Source organism: Bufo gargarizans, chromosome 6 (genome assembly GCF_014858855.1).
Source record: "Bufo gargarizans isolate SCDJY-AF-19 chromosome 6, ASM1485885v1, whole genome shotgun sequence".
Taxonomy (NCBI): Eukaryota; Metazoa; Chordata; class Amphibia; order Anura; family Bufonidae; genus Bufo; species Bufo gargarizans.
This window is the reverse complement of record NC_058085.1, coordinates 301768191-301785754: the sequence shown is the minus strand read 5'-3', so window position 1 is coordinate 301785754 and position 17564 is coordinate 301768191.

The window sequence follows — 17564 nt, the reverse complement described above, 5'->3', positions numbered from 1 at the left end:
AAGTAAAGAAAAACGAGTGACCACCATTAGTTTAAGAAATGAAGGTCAGTCAGTCCGAAAAATTGGGAAAACTTTGAAAGTGTCCCCAAGTGCAGTCACAAAAACCATCAAGCACTACAAAGAAACTGGCTCACATGTGTACCGCCCCAGGAAAGGAAGACCAAGAGTCACCTCTGCTGCGGAGGATAAGTTCATCCGAGTCACCAGCCTCAGAAATCAGTTTTTTTTTTTTAATATTAACAATTTTTATTGTTTTTACTAGATGATCAGAAATATCCATGAGTAGAAATCATACAATCAATCTTGTACATGCAAGTTACAGATATAAGTGTAAGGAGCGAGAATAAACCTATGACATTCCCACTACGGGGGTATAGGTATTGTATCTAATACAATTAATAACATAACTGTAACAACAAAAGGTAGACATGAAAAGGTACCAGTAAGTTCTTGGCGGAGTTAAAGTGCATAGCATACAACTTGTCAATATTGTTGCAGGCAAAGACATTCAATGTAGGAAGGTGAACTATGTGAATTCCCTATATTTTCTCCAGGGTGACCATATTTGAAGAAAAGTGTGTCTTGATCTCAACTCCCAGTGGGAAATCTCTTCTAATCTATAAAACTGGTCAACTTTGTTGATCCACTGCTGAATCTTTGGAATTTCGGGGGTGAGCCAATGAGATGGCAGGAGGATTCTGGCTGCTGCTAGAAGCAGAGAGAAAAGGGAGGATTTATGTTTGTTACTACCTTCCAGTCCCAGAGTGAGCAGTACCAGTTCCGGAGTACAATGGAAGGATGTTTTACATATCTGGTTGCTAATTTTAACTATCTCTGACCACCAGGGACCTATTAATTTGCAGGACCACCATATATGAAAGAAAGTGCCCTTCTCCTCCCGACATCTCCAACAGGCATCAGAAGAGTCAGGTTTATACAGGCTCGTTTTGTCTGGGGTCTTATACCAAAGTAACAGTACCTTGTAACTGTTTTCCTGTATACAGATACACCTGGAAATCCTATGGGAGGTAATTGGTATCTTTGAAATTTCAGAAGTTGTCAAGGATCACTCCAAGTCTCTCTCCCATAGGCCAATAGCCGCAGGTTTGGTAATGGAAAGGAGGGACTTTATATTTATATCTTGTTGATATTACTTTGGGAGGAGGGCGAAAGCTAGCTATCAACTTCTCGAACCAGATGGTATCTTTCGGACGGGGAGAGTTTTTTGTGAGGCTGAGAGTTTCTTTCTCAATAAAGTGCGTCAGCATGAAGTTTTGAGCAGATAGGCCCAATTTTTTGTGAAGCTCAGGATCAGAGTGAATACATCCCTCAGAGTCCAGGATGTCAGAAACAGGGAGCTTAGATCTTCTCAGGGTAATGGGACAGCTATCCCTAAGTGCCTTAGGAGCCAGATCTAAGATGTCTTTAAAAGTAAAAGGGGGATGGCAGTGCCAGAGCCCGACCACTAGCCAAGAACCACCCCCAAACTCTCAGTGTGCTACAGATCATGGGATTATGTATAGAACTGAAAGTCGGAGGTGATCTATTGGCCAATAGAAGGGCCCGATCCGGAGTGGGTAAGAAGAAGTTTTTCAGGGCAATCCATGTTTTGTGTGGTGGGCTTCTTATCCAGTCCACTGCTCTGGAGAGCTGGACAGCCCTCATATACATTTCGGGTTCAGGTAACCCAATGCCACCCTGTGTTCTGGGCTTAGTGAGCGTGTGAAAAGAGATACGCAAACATTTCCCTTGCCATATAACTTTACGAATTGTTCTGTTTAGGGAAATAAAGAATGTCTTAGGAATCTCAATGGGTAATACCTGCATCAGGTAAGTTAACCTTAGGATGGCTAAGGACATAAGCATGTTTTTTCGCCCGAACCACGATAAATATGGGAGGTTCAATGAGTCCAGCTGAGTAGTTATGGATTGTAGTAATGGTTTATAATTAAGATTAAATAACTCTGGTAGGGAAGGAGTAAGTTTCACTCCAAGGTGGGTTAGTTGTTGAGAGCGCCAGTTAAAAGGGGATTCTTTCTGAAGAGAAGAAAGAGCTAGGGGAGAGAGGCCAATATGAAGAACCTAAAACTTGGAAGGGTTCATTTTAAAGTTAGACAGGGAGCCAAAGTGGTTTAATATCGATAGGATGATACCTATGGATTTACAGCGATTGGTCGTGAGGATGAGTAAATCATCAGCAAAAGCAGCAAGTTTAAGTTCTAATCCCTTAACAAGAAGACCTCTGATGTCCCTCTCCTCCCTGAGAGCCTGTAATAAGGTTTCCATGAATATTACAAATAAGAGGGGTGAGAGGGGACATCCCTGCCTCGTACCATTCCTGATGCGGAAGGGGGAAGATAAAGTTCCATTGACTGACACGGATGCCGAGGAGCAGCAGTACATGGAGAATACCGCATTAATATAGGGCTCAGAGAACCCAAATTTAGCCATGGTTAACCTGATGTAGGTCCAATCTACTATATCAAATGCTTTCTCGGCATCCGTGCCCATCAGAACCAGGGGGATGGATTTATGGGAAGCATAAAATAGGGCATCAAGTACTTTCGTAGTGTTATCTTTTCCCTCACGAATCCCACCTGATCAGGATTAATTAAAAGGGATAAGAAGGTATGTATTCTAGAGGCTAGCATTTTAGCTATTAATTTGAGATCTACGTTAAGTAGTGAGATCGGGCGATAGCTAGAGCATGCTGAAGGGTCTTTCCCTTCTTTGGGGATTACTGCTATAGTGGCTCTAGTCATATCTGCAGAAATGGGATGGTTGAGCATAGATAGGTTACATAAAGGGAGCAGAAAAGGGAGAAGCAATTTTTAATGACTGAGTAATAGGATATGGGGAGGCCATCTGGGCCCAGACATTTACCTTTGGGGGTGGAGTTAATGGCTCTCGTCAGCTCTTGAGTAGTAAACGGTTTTGTTGGGGAGTTACGCTGGGTCAGTGTAAGGCTTGGGAGGTGGAGAGAGTCAAGGAACTTGTTGATATTGGCCTCTCTTCCCAAGGAGGGGTCAGGAAGATCAGAGGAAGGCAGATTGTACAGCGCCACATAAAAGAGCTTGAATTGTTAAGCAATCTCTTCTGCTTTGAAAACTAGTTTTCCACTCGTATCTTTAATGGACTGGACATGTCTGGAGTCCCTTCTCTGTTTAATTCTCTGCATCATAAACTTAGATGCCTTGTTTCCATAGGCATAAAACTTTTGCTGCGCAGACAGAAAATATTTAACTGAGCGCACATTTAAGAGGTTTTTTAGTTCAGTCCTGAGAGAAGTGAGCTCGTCTAACTGTTGAGCAAGAAGAGATTGCTTGTGGGCTTTTTCAAGTATGTGGATCCTAGCTAGTAAGGATGTGTATTTTTTTTCTGATTCTTTTTTCATCATATAGGCCCACAATGCATGGGGGGAAATGTCTGGGGTGTTGTTAGTTAAAAAATATTCCTTTAGGTAAGAAGTGATCTGGGATACATACTCTGGGTTTCCCAGTAGGGACTCATTGAACCTCCAATTAGCAATTATTTTCCTCCCATCGGGGAGATGGATGTCACAAAATAACGGGGAGTGGTCTGAGAGGGTGATATCTCCAATTCTGGCTAAAGTGCAGTACTGTAAATGCTCCCTTGAAATGAAGATATAGTCTATTCTACTATAAGAGTTGTTTGGTGCTGAGTAAAAAGAGTAATCAATTGAGTTAGGGTTAATACAATGCCAGGTGTCTAACACCCCTAGGTGATAGAGAGTGGAGTGAAGCGATTTAAGGGCTCTAGAGGGAATATCAGATTTATTCTTAGAGGTATCAATGAGAGGGTTAAGGGGCAGATTAAAATCCCCTGCTATTATTAATATGCCTTCTCTATGTGTCTCTATAAGTTTAAAGAGAGAGGATAACCAAGAAATTTGGTTCGAGTTTGGAGCATACAGGTTTACAAACGTGTATAGGGATTGCCCTATAAGGCCTTTAAGGATTAGGAATCTACCCTCTGGGTCCTGAGTGTGGGCCTTGTATTGGAAGGCCAAACCCTTGCTAAAACCAATACTAACACCTCTCAAGGCGGCGCCTCCAGCTCCACAGTGATACCAGTCAGGGAATTTGGAAAAAGTAAGATTAGGGAAGTTGCCCTGTTTAAAGTGGGTTTCTTGTAAAAAGACAATGGAACATTTCTCTTTATGTAGTTGGGAGAAAATTTGGCTTCTTTTGGAAGGGGATCTCATTCCCTTAACATTATAGGAAACAATTCTGAGATTGTTCATGTTGGATCATATTGAGAGAGGGAAAGGAGGATAAGGGACAGTCTCACCTTACAGGTATGTTTAACTGATAGCAGTGGAGGGGGAACACCGCCTCGAGGTAGAGAAGCATCTAGGAATTTTCCTGGAGTATGATATAGTTGCCTGCTGCTGGACCAGTTATGTCTAGGAACCAGAAAATAATCAAAGAAAACATTATAACAAAACAGTAAATTCACTGATTTAAGGAACGGCATATTTGAAAGCCAGAGAGGTAGGATTTGAGTAGAGAGAGAGGAAAGAAAATTAAGTAGGGAGAGAGAAGAGGGGGGAGGTCACTCAGTGAAATATTGTATCACCCATAGTGAAAGATGGGATCCAAGACAGGATCCAATAGGAGACATCAGAGAGAGATGAAGCAAGGAGAGAGGCTGTCGCATAAGAAAGAGAAGTTGTAGAAAACAATAGGGAGAGTAAAGGAGACGCAGTCCATATGCTAAGGATCTTGCTATATGGGTTACTCTTGATCTCCCAGGGCTAATCTTCTTGGCGTCGATTTAGAGATTCCTCTTCTGCCCCTTTGTGGTTTAGGGGTCCGTTGTTTTTCCCAGGGTTCCAGGGGAGGAAGGGTTGGTAAATCCGTCAGATCTTAGACAGGGTCCCAGTTTTGTATGTCTAGGTGCTTAATCCCCAGGAGGGCATAGGCCTGGTTGAGATCTTGGAATGAAGAAATGCTGATCCTGCGGCCCTCATATGTGAATGAAAGTCCAAAAGGAAAATACCACCTATATGGGGTATTTCTTGATCTGAGCCATTCTGTAAGAGGCTTTTGGGAGCGTCTCTTTTTTAAAGTAGACTGCGCCAAATCTTGAAATATTAGGATGTCGTGGTCATCCCATATGACTGATCTTGCCTCTCTTGCTTTACTTATAACTGCCTCCTTAACGTGAAAATGCAGGAATTTACATATGATGTCCCAAGGAGGTGCCGTGGGAGCAGGTTTAGGCTTTAAGGCCCTGTGGGCTCTTTCCAGAAGCACTTCATGAGCCGAATCAGGGCCCGGGCGGGGGAGACAGTTCTGGACAATGGTGTTGGGAATGTCCCCAGGGGCGACAGTTTCTGGTACACCCCTGAAACGTAGATTGTTCCGCCTCCCACGATTCTCCTGGTCCTCCACCGCCTCATATAAAGAATTGATGTTAGCCTGGATCTTGTGGAGGGAATGCTGCACAGCGCTCTGGTGCTGGATAATCGCTGTCTGTGACTCCTCCAATGATTCAACACGGCGTCCTATGTGTCGGACATCTTGTTTTATGACCAGGAGGGAAGTGAGGGCATCCCCGAGGTACGTGCGGGAGATGGGTAGGGAGTCTAAGTCTTCCTCACCTCTATGTGAAGCACCTGAGGATTCCGTCTGTTTGTGTGTGGCGGCGTGCGGCGAGGTCGGCGCCATCTTGGTTTATCTGGCAGCGTATGCAGAGGCTGCTTTCTTGATGAATTTATCCATCTCTCCTTCATTTGATGTGGATTTGTGCTGGTTAGAGGAGTCGGCTGCTTTAGAGCCTCCTATCTTGACCATCCTGAATCCGACAGGCTGAAAAACCAAGCTGTTAGGGCGATATAACGACCGGCGCTACTGCTGCATGCGACCGGATGGATCAGGCGCTTGCTCCGCCCCCCCCCCCCCCCCCCCACCAGAAATCACAGAATAACAGCAGCTCAGATTAGAGACCAGGTCAATGCCACACAGAGTTCTAGCAGCAGACACATCTCTAGAACAACTGTTAAGAAGAGAATGTGTGAATCAGGCCTTCGTGGTAGAATATCTGCTAGGAAACCACTGCTAAGGACAGGCAACAAGCAGAAGAGATATATAAAGAAATTGGAGCGCTCCAAAGATAAAGACCCGGATTCTCAGCCATTCAAACTGGTCAGTACAAGTTTAAGTTCACCTCTCGCGATATTACACCCTGATCGTACAACTGGATCTGAGATTTGTGGATAACGTTTGAAAGAGACCAGAGACGAACGAACCAGGTGGGACGCTTAACATTGAGAACCACATGAATAAATACCGTGAGTAAAAATCAAAAGGATTGAATATTGGGACTGCAGGTTAACTGACATTCACCTGTGAGTAACAACTTGGTGTCCGATTGGGTACTTTATTGAATATTTATATCGGACAATTCCGAACATTTGAAAAGGTGCCTTGCATGGATTCTGCTTGTTATATTGCATACAAGAAAGGAATGCCATTACTAGTATAAGGAATAGACTGACACTTTTGGCTTGCGATATTTTTTTTGCACATTCAGGACGTATGGTCCCCTTCTTTTTTGGACTTTTTTAATTTTTATTGAAGTTTTAGATTTTAGGTATTTTTAGGGACTGATTTTGTCTCCCCTGCAGCGATTGTTATTTTAATATTGTATTGTGATGTTGTATTTTAACATAGTTTGCCAATTAAATATTGTGTAACAACACTATTACTATTGCTCTATTCCCATGCGAGGGAGTGCCAGTCTCATACTATATAACATATATTTTTTATTACGCCTGTGTTGATTTGAGTGAATCAATTTGAGACTAGAGCACCCAATCCAGAATTGTAAGGGGAGTGAGCGGTTTGTCTATACTACATTTTCCATTTGTTTTCACTCACTGGGACAGACCTAGCTCCTCCACTTACAAAATATGGACGTATGGAGGTATATAGAGAACAAAAAACAGAAAGCAGATTCTTATCAATTTGATACATCAGATACACTGAGAATGTCTCAAATAGATAATAGATCAACCTCAGAAACATTTGGAGAATTAGAAAGTATTGCACTTAAACAACTAAGACAACACTGGGAGATTAGGTCATTGAAACAATATTTGGAACAGGATAAAATACCAAAAGGTTTGCAATTAGTGAAAACACCTGCTCAGGACCTTTGGGGAGAGGAATTTAACCAGGAATGGGATAACCTCCTCAACACGCAATCAAGGGCGTTAGTAGAACTAATTATAAAGAGAAGATGTCAGATTTTAATAGGTCTGACAGAGAAAATGACCCAAATAAAGTTAGAAGTGGACCAATTACCAAAGAATGAATACTTTGATATTTGGCAGGAGAGGATTTGTAAGAGCTTAGATAAAGCCGAACAAGAAATCATACATAAAAAAAGCAAAAAATATAGAAATGCTCCAAGACAGTACATATATGATTGTTATGAGAGGGAACCAAATAGATTAGAAGGGAGTAATCAGACTACTGATAGTGTGACTGATCAAACCAGATTCAATATACCAGTTAAAAACAGATATGAAAGTCTAGTACAACAACCTTTTTTAGACGGGACCCCACCACACCACTCACCACGAATAAGACACCAACAGTCACAAACCCCAGAACACGACAGAAGACCACAAACATCACAAATGCACCATTACAACTTGAGACAAAACAAAACACAACAGGGATCAGAAACAAGACAGTATGCACAAAGACCACCTCACACACAGAGACACCAAGAACCAGAAATTCATCTGGTACCATATCAACAAAGGAAGAGGAACAATGTACACTATCAGGAACACCAAGAAACCCCAAAAAGACACGGAGAGGGAGAAAGAAGACACAGAGAACACAGGAGATAATCCCACAAGTAGTAGAAACTAGTAGCATTATGAACCTGAGTGAAATTACAGTCACTCAGGCGCAAATGTCACTCCTAAATAAAGGTTTAAAATTCGCACCTACGGCAAAGCTAGACAAATTTAGCACGTGTATTGGCATACAAAAATTCATAAGAAATATATGTCTCAAAAAATATTTTTTGAAAAATCCTATTACCACTGAAATTCATAAAGATGAGAACTTCATACATACAAACCTTAGGAACAAATCCAAGAATTTTTCCAGGAATGAAATAGGACCAGAAATAGCTAGCTTTCAGAAAAATGTTGAAGCAGATCTGAGAAGAGTCAAAGAGAAAAAAAGAGGTTACCACAATTTAACAAATAAAGAGATAATGGCAATCAAAGAACTTCAGAAAAAAGAACAAATCACTATTCGCCCCGCCGATAAAGGCGGAGCCATTGTGATTTTAAACACAAATAAATACAACGACGAATGTTTTAAACAATTATTAGATACAACTACCTATAAAAAATTAGAAATGGACCCCACTGTGGAATATAATAAGGAATTAGGAGAATACTGTAATAGAGGCCTGGAAGTGGGGATTTTATCTAAGCAAGAATTTGACTTTATAATGGGAACACCAGGGAGACTCCCTGTATTCTATTGTTTGCCCAAGGTCCATAAGAACCCAGTGGACCCCCCAGGCCGTCCCATAGTATTGGGGATTGGGTCCCTGACTTCCAACTTGTCCAAATATTTGGATATGTGGTTACAACCACTAGTCAAAAATATGAGATCATATCTAAAGGATACGACACAAGTGATCCAGATGTTGGAGAAGTTGGAAGTAAAATCCGATTGGATAATGGCAACTTTGGACATACAATCATTGTATACCATAATAGATCATGGGCAGGGGATCTCTGCTTTAAAAACTATACTGGGATCTCAGGATAATTTTAAACAGCAACAAATTGATTTCATAGTAGAAGGGGTGAAACATATTCTTGAACATAATTATTTTTATTTTGAAGGCCATCATTACTTACAAATAAAAGGGACCGCCATGGGCACCAGGTTTGCCCCCAGCTATGCAAATCTGTTCCTTGCACATTGGGAGCAGCAGTACATCGATTCACAGCGTGGGGGCAACCTGGTGCTCTGGCAAAGGTACATAGATGACGTGCTACTGATATGGAAAGGAAAGAACTTGTAGCATTTATAGCTGGTCTAAATCAGAATGATTATAATTTAGTGTTCACATCGAATGAGAATAAAGAGGAAATAGAATATTTAGATCTTTTGATCACCCAGAAAGATAAAAAATACATCTGTAGCACGTATCAAAAGCCGATAGCGAGGAATGGTTTCATTCGATACTCGAGCTGTCATCTACCGAATTGGCTTCTAAATGTCCCCTTTGGACAATTCCGGCGTCTAAAATGAAACTGTACGGAGAACTCACAATTTGAAATGGAGGCGTCAATCATGAAAGAAAAATTTTTAGAGAGAGAATACCCATCCGAAACCATAGAGGAAGCACTTGAGAAAATAAGAAACATACCGAGAGGAACGTTTCTTTTACCAAAAACACAACAAACTACACCTAATAATGCGAATTTTAGATTGCTCTTACCTTATTCCATCCAACACAGACAAATAGGGTCAATCATCAAACGGCATTGGCATCATATCTTACAAGATAAACTCTTGGGCCCATTGGTACCTGTGGTACCCCGAATAACTTATACTAGGGCACCCAATTTAGGGATTAAGATAGCCCCATCAATTAAACATAAAGATAAAAAACCAAGTATAATGCACAATTGGATTGGACTCAAGGGGCATGTCCATGCCGAAAACAGTATATAGGCCAGACCAAAAGAGCTCTGAAGACAAGGATTTCGGAACATTTGACAAACATAAAAAACGGATATTTAAAACATTCTCTCTCTAGGCATTTTAAGGAGGCCCATAATAAAGACTATAGGGGGCTAACATCTACTGCTCTGGAAAGGATCGATAAGAATTGTCGAGGAGGGAAACATGTAGAGACCATGTCCAGAGCAGAATCTAGGAAAATTTATGAATTTGGAAGCCTTATTCCGAAAGGCCTCAACGCAGACCTGGAGATTTTTGGATTCCTGTAAGAACCCAACGGTGGGTGTGCCCCTTGTCAGACGAGGGATCACATGTCTGGCTGTCTTTCAGCACTGCGACCCCTCCTCTGTGATGGGCCTACCCACCATTTAACACTTGAACAGATGCACCGTCACTTTATCTATCAGGATAATATATGTAACATTATATTTATTTCACTTGTATGTTTTATATTTATGTAATGTTATTTATGAAGTTAACATTCACAATATAGCACCTAGAATTGATTTTGTTACAGGATATCTGCACATTTATATGTTTTGTTATGGATCAACCATTTAGCAACCTTTCTGGATTATCTCTCTCATAGACTAGATTAATAAGATCATGGGACACATTATACCATAAAAAACGCATTGTCCCCCCAAGAAAACGCATGGAACCCGCATATGTTTTTTTGGTTCCAGACCAGATGTTGGTGCCTTATGGTAGATCCTTTTACTCCAGATTTGATATTACATGCATCCTATTCACCATTCAACACTTGAACAGATGCACGGTCACCTTATTTATTATTATATTACATGTAATATTATATTTATGTCACTTGTATGTTTTACACTTATGTAATGTTATTTAAGAAATTAATATTCACAGTACAGCACTTAGAATTGATTGTAGTTACAGGATATCTGCATATTGATATATTTTGTTATGAATTGACCGAGTAGCAACCTTTCTGGACTTTTTCCTTTATAGACTAGACTAATTAGACCATGGGGCACAATATACTGCAAAAAACGCATTGTCCCCCCCAAAAAAACGCATGGAAACCGCATATGCGTTTTTCCCTTTTATATTTTTTTTTGGTGTTCCAGAGCAGATCCCTTACTCCAGATCTGATCTTACATGCATCTTAAAAGGGATATAAAAGGAATCACAGTAAGTTGGGATGTCACCACTGAGGAAGGGGAGAGGAGATCCCCGAAACGCGTTTGGTGCTTTTCAAAGACATTCCCAACAAGTGACCCCCACTGGAAGTGCGGCTACTAATATCCGGAGATATATAAAGAAATTGGAGCGCTCCAAAGATAAAGACCCGGATTCTCAGCCATTCAAACTGGTCAGTACAAGTTTAAGTTCACCTCTCGCGATATTACACCCTGATCGTACAACTGGATCTGAGATTTGTGGATAACGTTTGAGAGAGACCAGAGACGAACGAACCAGGTGGGACGCTTAACATTGAGAACCACGTGAATAAATACCGTGAGTAAAAATCTAAAGGATTGAATATTGGGACTGCAGGTTAACTGACATTCACCTGTGAGTAACAACTTGGTGTCCGATTGGATACTTTATTGAATATTTATATCGGACAATTCCGAACATTTGAAAAGGTGCCTTGCCTGGATTTTGCTTGTTATATTGCATACAAGAAAGGAATGCCAATACTAGTATAAGAAATAGACTGACACTTTTGGCTTGCGATATATTTTTTTGCACATTCAGGACGTATGGTCCCCTTCTTTTTTGGACTTTTTTAATTTTTATTGAAGTTTTAGATTTTAGGTATTTTTAGGGACTGATTTTGTCTCCGCTGCAGCGATTGTTATTTTAATATTGTATTGTGATGTTGTATTTTAACATAGTTTGCCAATTAAATATTGTGTAACAACACTATTACTATTGCTCTATTCCCATGCGAGGGAGTGCCAGTCTCATACTATATAACATATATTTTTTATTACGCCTGTGTTGATTTGAGTGAATCAATTTGAGACTAGAGCACCCAATCCAGAATTGTAAGGGGAGTGAGCGGTTTGTCTATACTACATTTTCAACAAGCAGAAGAGACTTGTTTGGGCTAAAGAACACAAGGAATGGACATTAGACCAGTGGAAATCTGTGCTTTGGTCTGATGAGTCCAAATTTGAGATCTTTGGTTCCAACCACCGTGTCTTTGTGCGATTCAATGCAGAAAAGGTGAACGGATGGACTATACATGCCTGGTTCCCCCCCGTGCTTTGCTGGTGACACTGTTGGGGATTTATTCAAAATTGAAGGCATAATGAACCAGCATGGCTACCACAGCATCTTCTTTTAAAAATATTTTTATTGATTTCTAACATGAAAAAGAATTACAGACAATGGTATGCATACCAGTGATGTACAAGGCTTCAACATTGTATAAGGGTAAAGACAGAGATCTTGTGTATAAGGTACTACATTACATTAGCAGGACCTTAGCGTATATCGCAGATGAGAAAGACTCCCCTCAAACTAGAGAGGGGCTTTAATAAGCGCTAAAGGAGAACAAACCATAAAAATTGGTAAACTTTAGGATAAGAAAAGACACCAGCATAATGCAGGCGATAATGATCCATTAAATTTGGGAACTAGGTCTATAAGGTGGACCTCTCTTTCTCATGTATGCTATACGTTGTACAGTACACATTGGAGGCTTTTTCAAATGAGCTTGATAATTCAAACAAGGAAAAAAGGGGAACACAGGAACCGGGAGGGGAGGAAGGGGGGGGGGGGCAAGAGGGAAGGGGGTGGTGAGTACAAATGACATCCGCTCCATTTAAGTATCTGACTCTTCGAAATCCATAAGTGCAGGCATACAAGTAAGGAAGGCAGCTATAGAGACTGAGCAGCCAGTTGTGGAGCCTAACATCCATATATACAGTTGCAAGAAAAAGTATGTGAACCCTTTGGAATGATATGGATTTCTGCACAAATTGGTCATAAAATGTGATTTGATCTTCACCTAAGTCACAACAATAGACAATCACAGTCTGCATAAACTAATAACACACAAAGAATTACATGTTACCATGTTTTTATTGCACACACCATGTAAACATTCACAGTGTAGGTGGAAAAAGTATGTGAACCCTTGGATTTAATAACTGGTTAAACCTCCTTTGGCAGCAATAACTTCAACCAAACGTTTCCTGTAGTTGCCGATCAGACGTGCTCAACGGTCAGGAGTAATTCTTGACCATTCCTCTTTACAGAACTGTTTCGATTCAGCAATATTCTTGGGATGTCTGGTGTAAATCGCTTTCTTGAGGTCATGTCACAGCATCTCAATCGGGTTGCGGTCAGGACTCTGACTGGGCCACTCCAGAAGGCGTATTTTCTTCTGTTTAGGCCATTCTGTTGTTGATTTACTTCTATGCTTTGGGTCATTGTCCTGTTGCAACACCCATCTTCTGTTGAGCTTCAGCTGGTGGACAGATGGCCTTAAGTTCTCCTGCAAAATGTCTTGATAAACTTGGGAATTAATTTTTCCTTCCATAATAGCAATCCGTCCAGGCAGCAAAGCAGCCCCAAACCATGATGCCCCCACCACTATACTTCACAGTTGGGATGAGGTTTTGATGTTGGTGTGCTGTGCCTCTTTTTCTCCACACATAGTGTTGTGTGTTTCTTCCAAACAACTCAACTTTGGTTTTATCTGTCCACAGAATATTTTGCCAATACTGCTGTGGAACATCCAGGTGCTTTTGTGCAAACTGTAAAAGTGCAGCAATGTTTTTTTGGGACAGCAGTGGCTTCCTCTGTGGTATCCTCCCATGAAATCCATTCTTGTTTAGTGTTTTACGTATCGTAGATTCGCTAACAGGGATGTTATCATATGCCAGAGACTTTTGTAAGTCTTTAGCTGACACTGTAGGATTCTTCTTCACCTCATTGAGCAGTCTGCGCTGTGCTCTTGCAGTCATCTTTACAGGACGGCCACTCCTAGGGAGAGTATCAGCACTGCTGAACTTTCTCCATTTATAGACAATTTGTCTTACCATGGACTGATGAACAGCAAGGCTTTTGGAGATACTTTTATAACCCTTTCCAGCTTTATGCAAGTCAACAATTCTTAATAGTAGGTCTTCTGAGAGCTCTATTCACATAAGGCAATGCTTCTTGTGAAAAGCAAACCCAGAACTGGTGTGTTTTTTTTTTTTATAGGGCAGGGCAGCTGTAACCAACACCTCCAATCTCATCTCATTGATTGGACTCCACTTGGCTGACACCTCACTCCAATTAGCTCTTGGAGATGTCATTAGTCTAGGGGTTCACATACTTTTTCGACCTGTACTGTGAATGTTTACATGGTGCGTTCAATAAAAACATGGTAACATTTAATTCTTTGTGTGTTATTAGTTTAAGCAGACTGTGATTGTCTATTATTGGGACTTAGGTGAAGATCAGATCACATTTTATGACCAATTTGTGCAGAAATCCATATCATTCCAAAGGGTTCACATACTTTTTCTTGCAACTGTAGGTCTGTACCTTGAGCATAAGTTAGGGTCCATTTGTGGTTTGGGAATCAGCATAATATGTGTGTTAACGGTCTGTGGGAGAAAAGGTTTACCTGTAAGTGCATCATTGAAGGAATTAAGTAGGTAGTGCATTAGGGTCTCTCTGAAAGAGAGATAATATAGCATTGGGAGGCCGTCTTCCCCTAGGGATTTACCTTTAGCCATTCTTTTAGTAATATCAGAAAGCTCAGCTAATTTGATTGGTGAACAAAGGCCAATAGCTTGATCAGAAGACAAGGACGGAAGATGTATTTTGCTAAGGAACTCTTTGGTCAATCTACTTTTTTTTATCTTTCAAGGCGGTTGAATCAGATTTATCTATATTACATAGCTCTGAATAGAACTGTTGGAAGGCCTCTGCTATCTCGATATCGTTTCTCACTAGTACCTTATGATTGTTAAAGATCGTAACAATCCTAGATTTCCTTTTACATTGCTTTATTAGTGCTAGCATGAACTTAGTGGGCCTGTTTCCATGAGCAAAAAACTTTTGTTGGAGGGCTAAGTATAGCTTAGCTGACTTCTTATTTAGGAGTTCCCTAAGCTTGTCCCTAGTAACTGAAAGTTCCAATAAAAGTTGTTTGTTCTGAGATTTTTTATGTGAGGATTCCAATTCCGCTATTCTGCTATATAATTCCGCAACCTCAGCACGTCTTTGTCTATTTACGTAAGAAGCAATTGCTATAAAATCGCCCCTAATCACCGATTTATGTGCTTCCCATATTGTGTGTGGAGAAATCGATTCAGAGTTGTTTATAGAGAAAAATTCCCTTAGTTTAGTTTCTACTTTTTCTTTTATTTGTTGGTCATCTAGAAGAGTCTCATTGAGTCTCCATATATGTAAGTCTTAGGGGATGCGTCAAGGGGTTTTAAGGTTAGGAATACTGGTGCGTGATCAGAGTGCACTATACTGCCGATGTGTGTTTCCGAGCAGCTTAGTAGATGGGGTATAGGGACTAGGATATAATCTAATCTGTGGTATGTGTTATGAGGATGAGAATAAAAGGAGAAATCCTTTTCACTCACATTATTCGCTCTCCAGACATCAATAAGATTACTGTTGAATATCAATCTTTTGATAGCAGCAAGTGTTTTTAAGGGGACCATTGATCTGTCTGCTGAGGTGTCTAATTGAGGGTTTAGGGCTACGTTAAAGTCACCAGCTACTATCGCTATCCCTTCTCTAAATTCCACAAATAATTGCCAGGTATTCCTAAACCAAGTTTTGTGAGAAACATTGGGAGCGTATAAGTTTATGAACGTGTACATTTGGGAATTGATTGTCCCTTTTAGTAATAAAAATCGTCCTAAGGGGTCAGACTTTACACCTGTCATGGTAAAGTCAGTGTGTTTATGGAAACTAATACTTACACCCATCCTATTAGACTGTTCTGAGGAACTGTGGTACCACATGTTATAGTAGGATCTAGTCACATTTGGAATCTTATTCTTTTTAAAATGTGTTTCCTGGATAAAGATCACTGAGGCTTTTTCTTTATGCAGATCATGTAAGATCTGGCTTCTCTTTGCGGGGGCTTTAAAGCCTTTGACATTGTATGTAGCTATATGTATGTCAGCCATGGTATTGACTGGAAAGGTAAGGATTTGTACTTACATATACCAGCTGCCTGGGCCTGTGTATGAAGCTAGTAGTCACAAGGTAGGTTACTGGAGTCACTTGTACTAGGTGAAAACAGATGAAGGGGAGGGGGAGGAGCTATAAGGTAAAGGGAAAAGCATCAGTATACAAGGAACAAATTGCACGAGCCGTAACAATAGCAATCCTCTTCCAGAAGTGCAATTTAAGGACTTTAACATCCCATAATGAGACCTTCTCAGGTCTGGTCCTCTAGACGAGGACAGATGTAGCAGAGGTAGTAAGCCCTGAGCATCTTTCAGGGTAAACATAGTATGAGTTAACAACAAACCAAACTAAAGTTGGAGAAGAAGCAGTGAGTAGTTTGTAAGATAAATTATTACTCACTGACATAAGTATTCATAACATAAGATCACAACTAGATAAAAACTTATCGGACATATAGAGTCAAGATTGCTGGTTGTCAATCCCTCATAAAAGGAAGAGGAACTGAGAGGTTGAGAAAAAAACCTCACCAGGATATTAAGGGAAGTGAGAAATAAATGCGGTATATTTCAATCAGCAATCATGACGCCAATTCCGTTAAAGGTAAATGTGACTTAAGGAAGAAACAAAGACCTCTCCTAAGAGCATATATATAATCAATCTTCCTCAGGAATAATGCGTCTAGGGTTGAATTTCCCCTGTTTTTTCTTAGATTTCTGCGATTTTACGCCCCCTACTGTTTCCCATACAGCAGGAGGCATGATGTCTTGATCGTAATCGAAAGAGCTCATGGAGCATTGCGACCGAAGCCTAAACCAGAGGAGCCCCCTGGGGATATAATCTGTAAATTCCTCAATTTTCAAGTTAAATCAGCAGTGCAAGAAGCTGCTAGGAACAGATCAGACATCCTATTTGAGTGTGCTCATGTGTCTTGTCTACCAAGATCTAGCCCCCTATACTTTGAGGAAGTGCAAAACCCTCAAGCCATTGACAGAGTAGTTGCAGAGTAACAGAATCCAATATAAATGGAACTTTCCTTTTGGACTCTCTTTCTCCCAAGGAGGATGTTGCTTCAATATTACCACTCATTCTGATCTGGAGGCTATATATGATCACTTCCAATTTCCCCCCATGCAAATCGACAATTGGGACTTATTTCAGGATCTCTCCACCTTGCCAGAAGTTCCAACCGTCACTGCCTTCACCTTACAGCATACTCCCAAGGCTCACAAAGTGGGGAAGAGGAGTCGGCAATTAATACCTAAGAGACTTTGTCAAGATCAATAACCACAAGCCTTCTGCTGCATATATCCTACATAGATGTGAATTCCCTATGGACTTCCTTAAAGCCAGTTCAGACAGTCAGCTTTACTCTCAGAGAAGAACCCTCCTTACTGTACAGTCTTCGGCGGCTTAATATTATCTGAGGTTTCACTATGGAAGTCTAGTAATATAAATTGTCTCTCTCTTATTACATGCATCCTTAATCCACCCTTCCCTTTTCCTCCCTAATAAATCCTTTCACTGTCCTCCTGGACTTAACTTTCTCAGGCCCCTTCCTGTTCTCTTTTCCTTCTTCATATCTCCTCCCCTCTAACTTCAAATCTTCTTTTTACTTTCTACATTTATGTTTGCAACCTGGGTTTATTCAAAACCCTCCTTCCTCCTAATACAGAT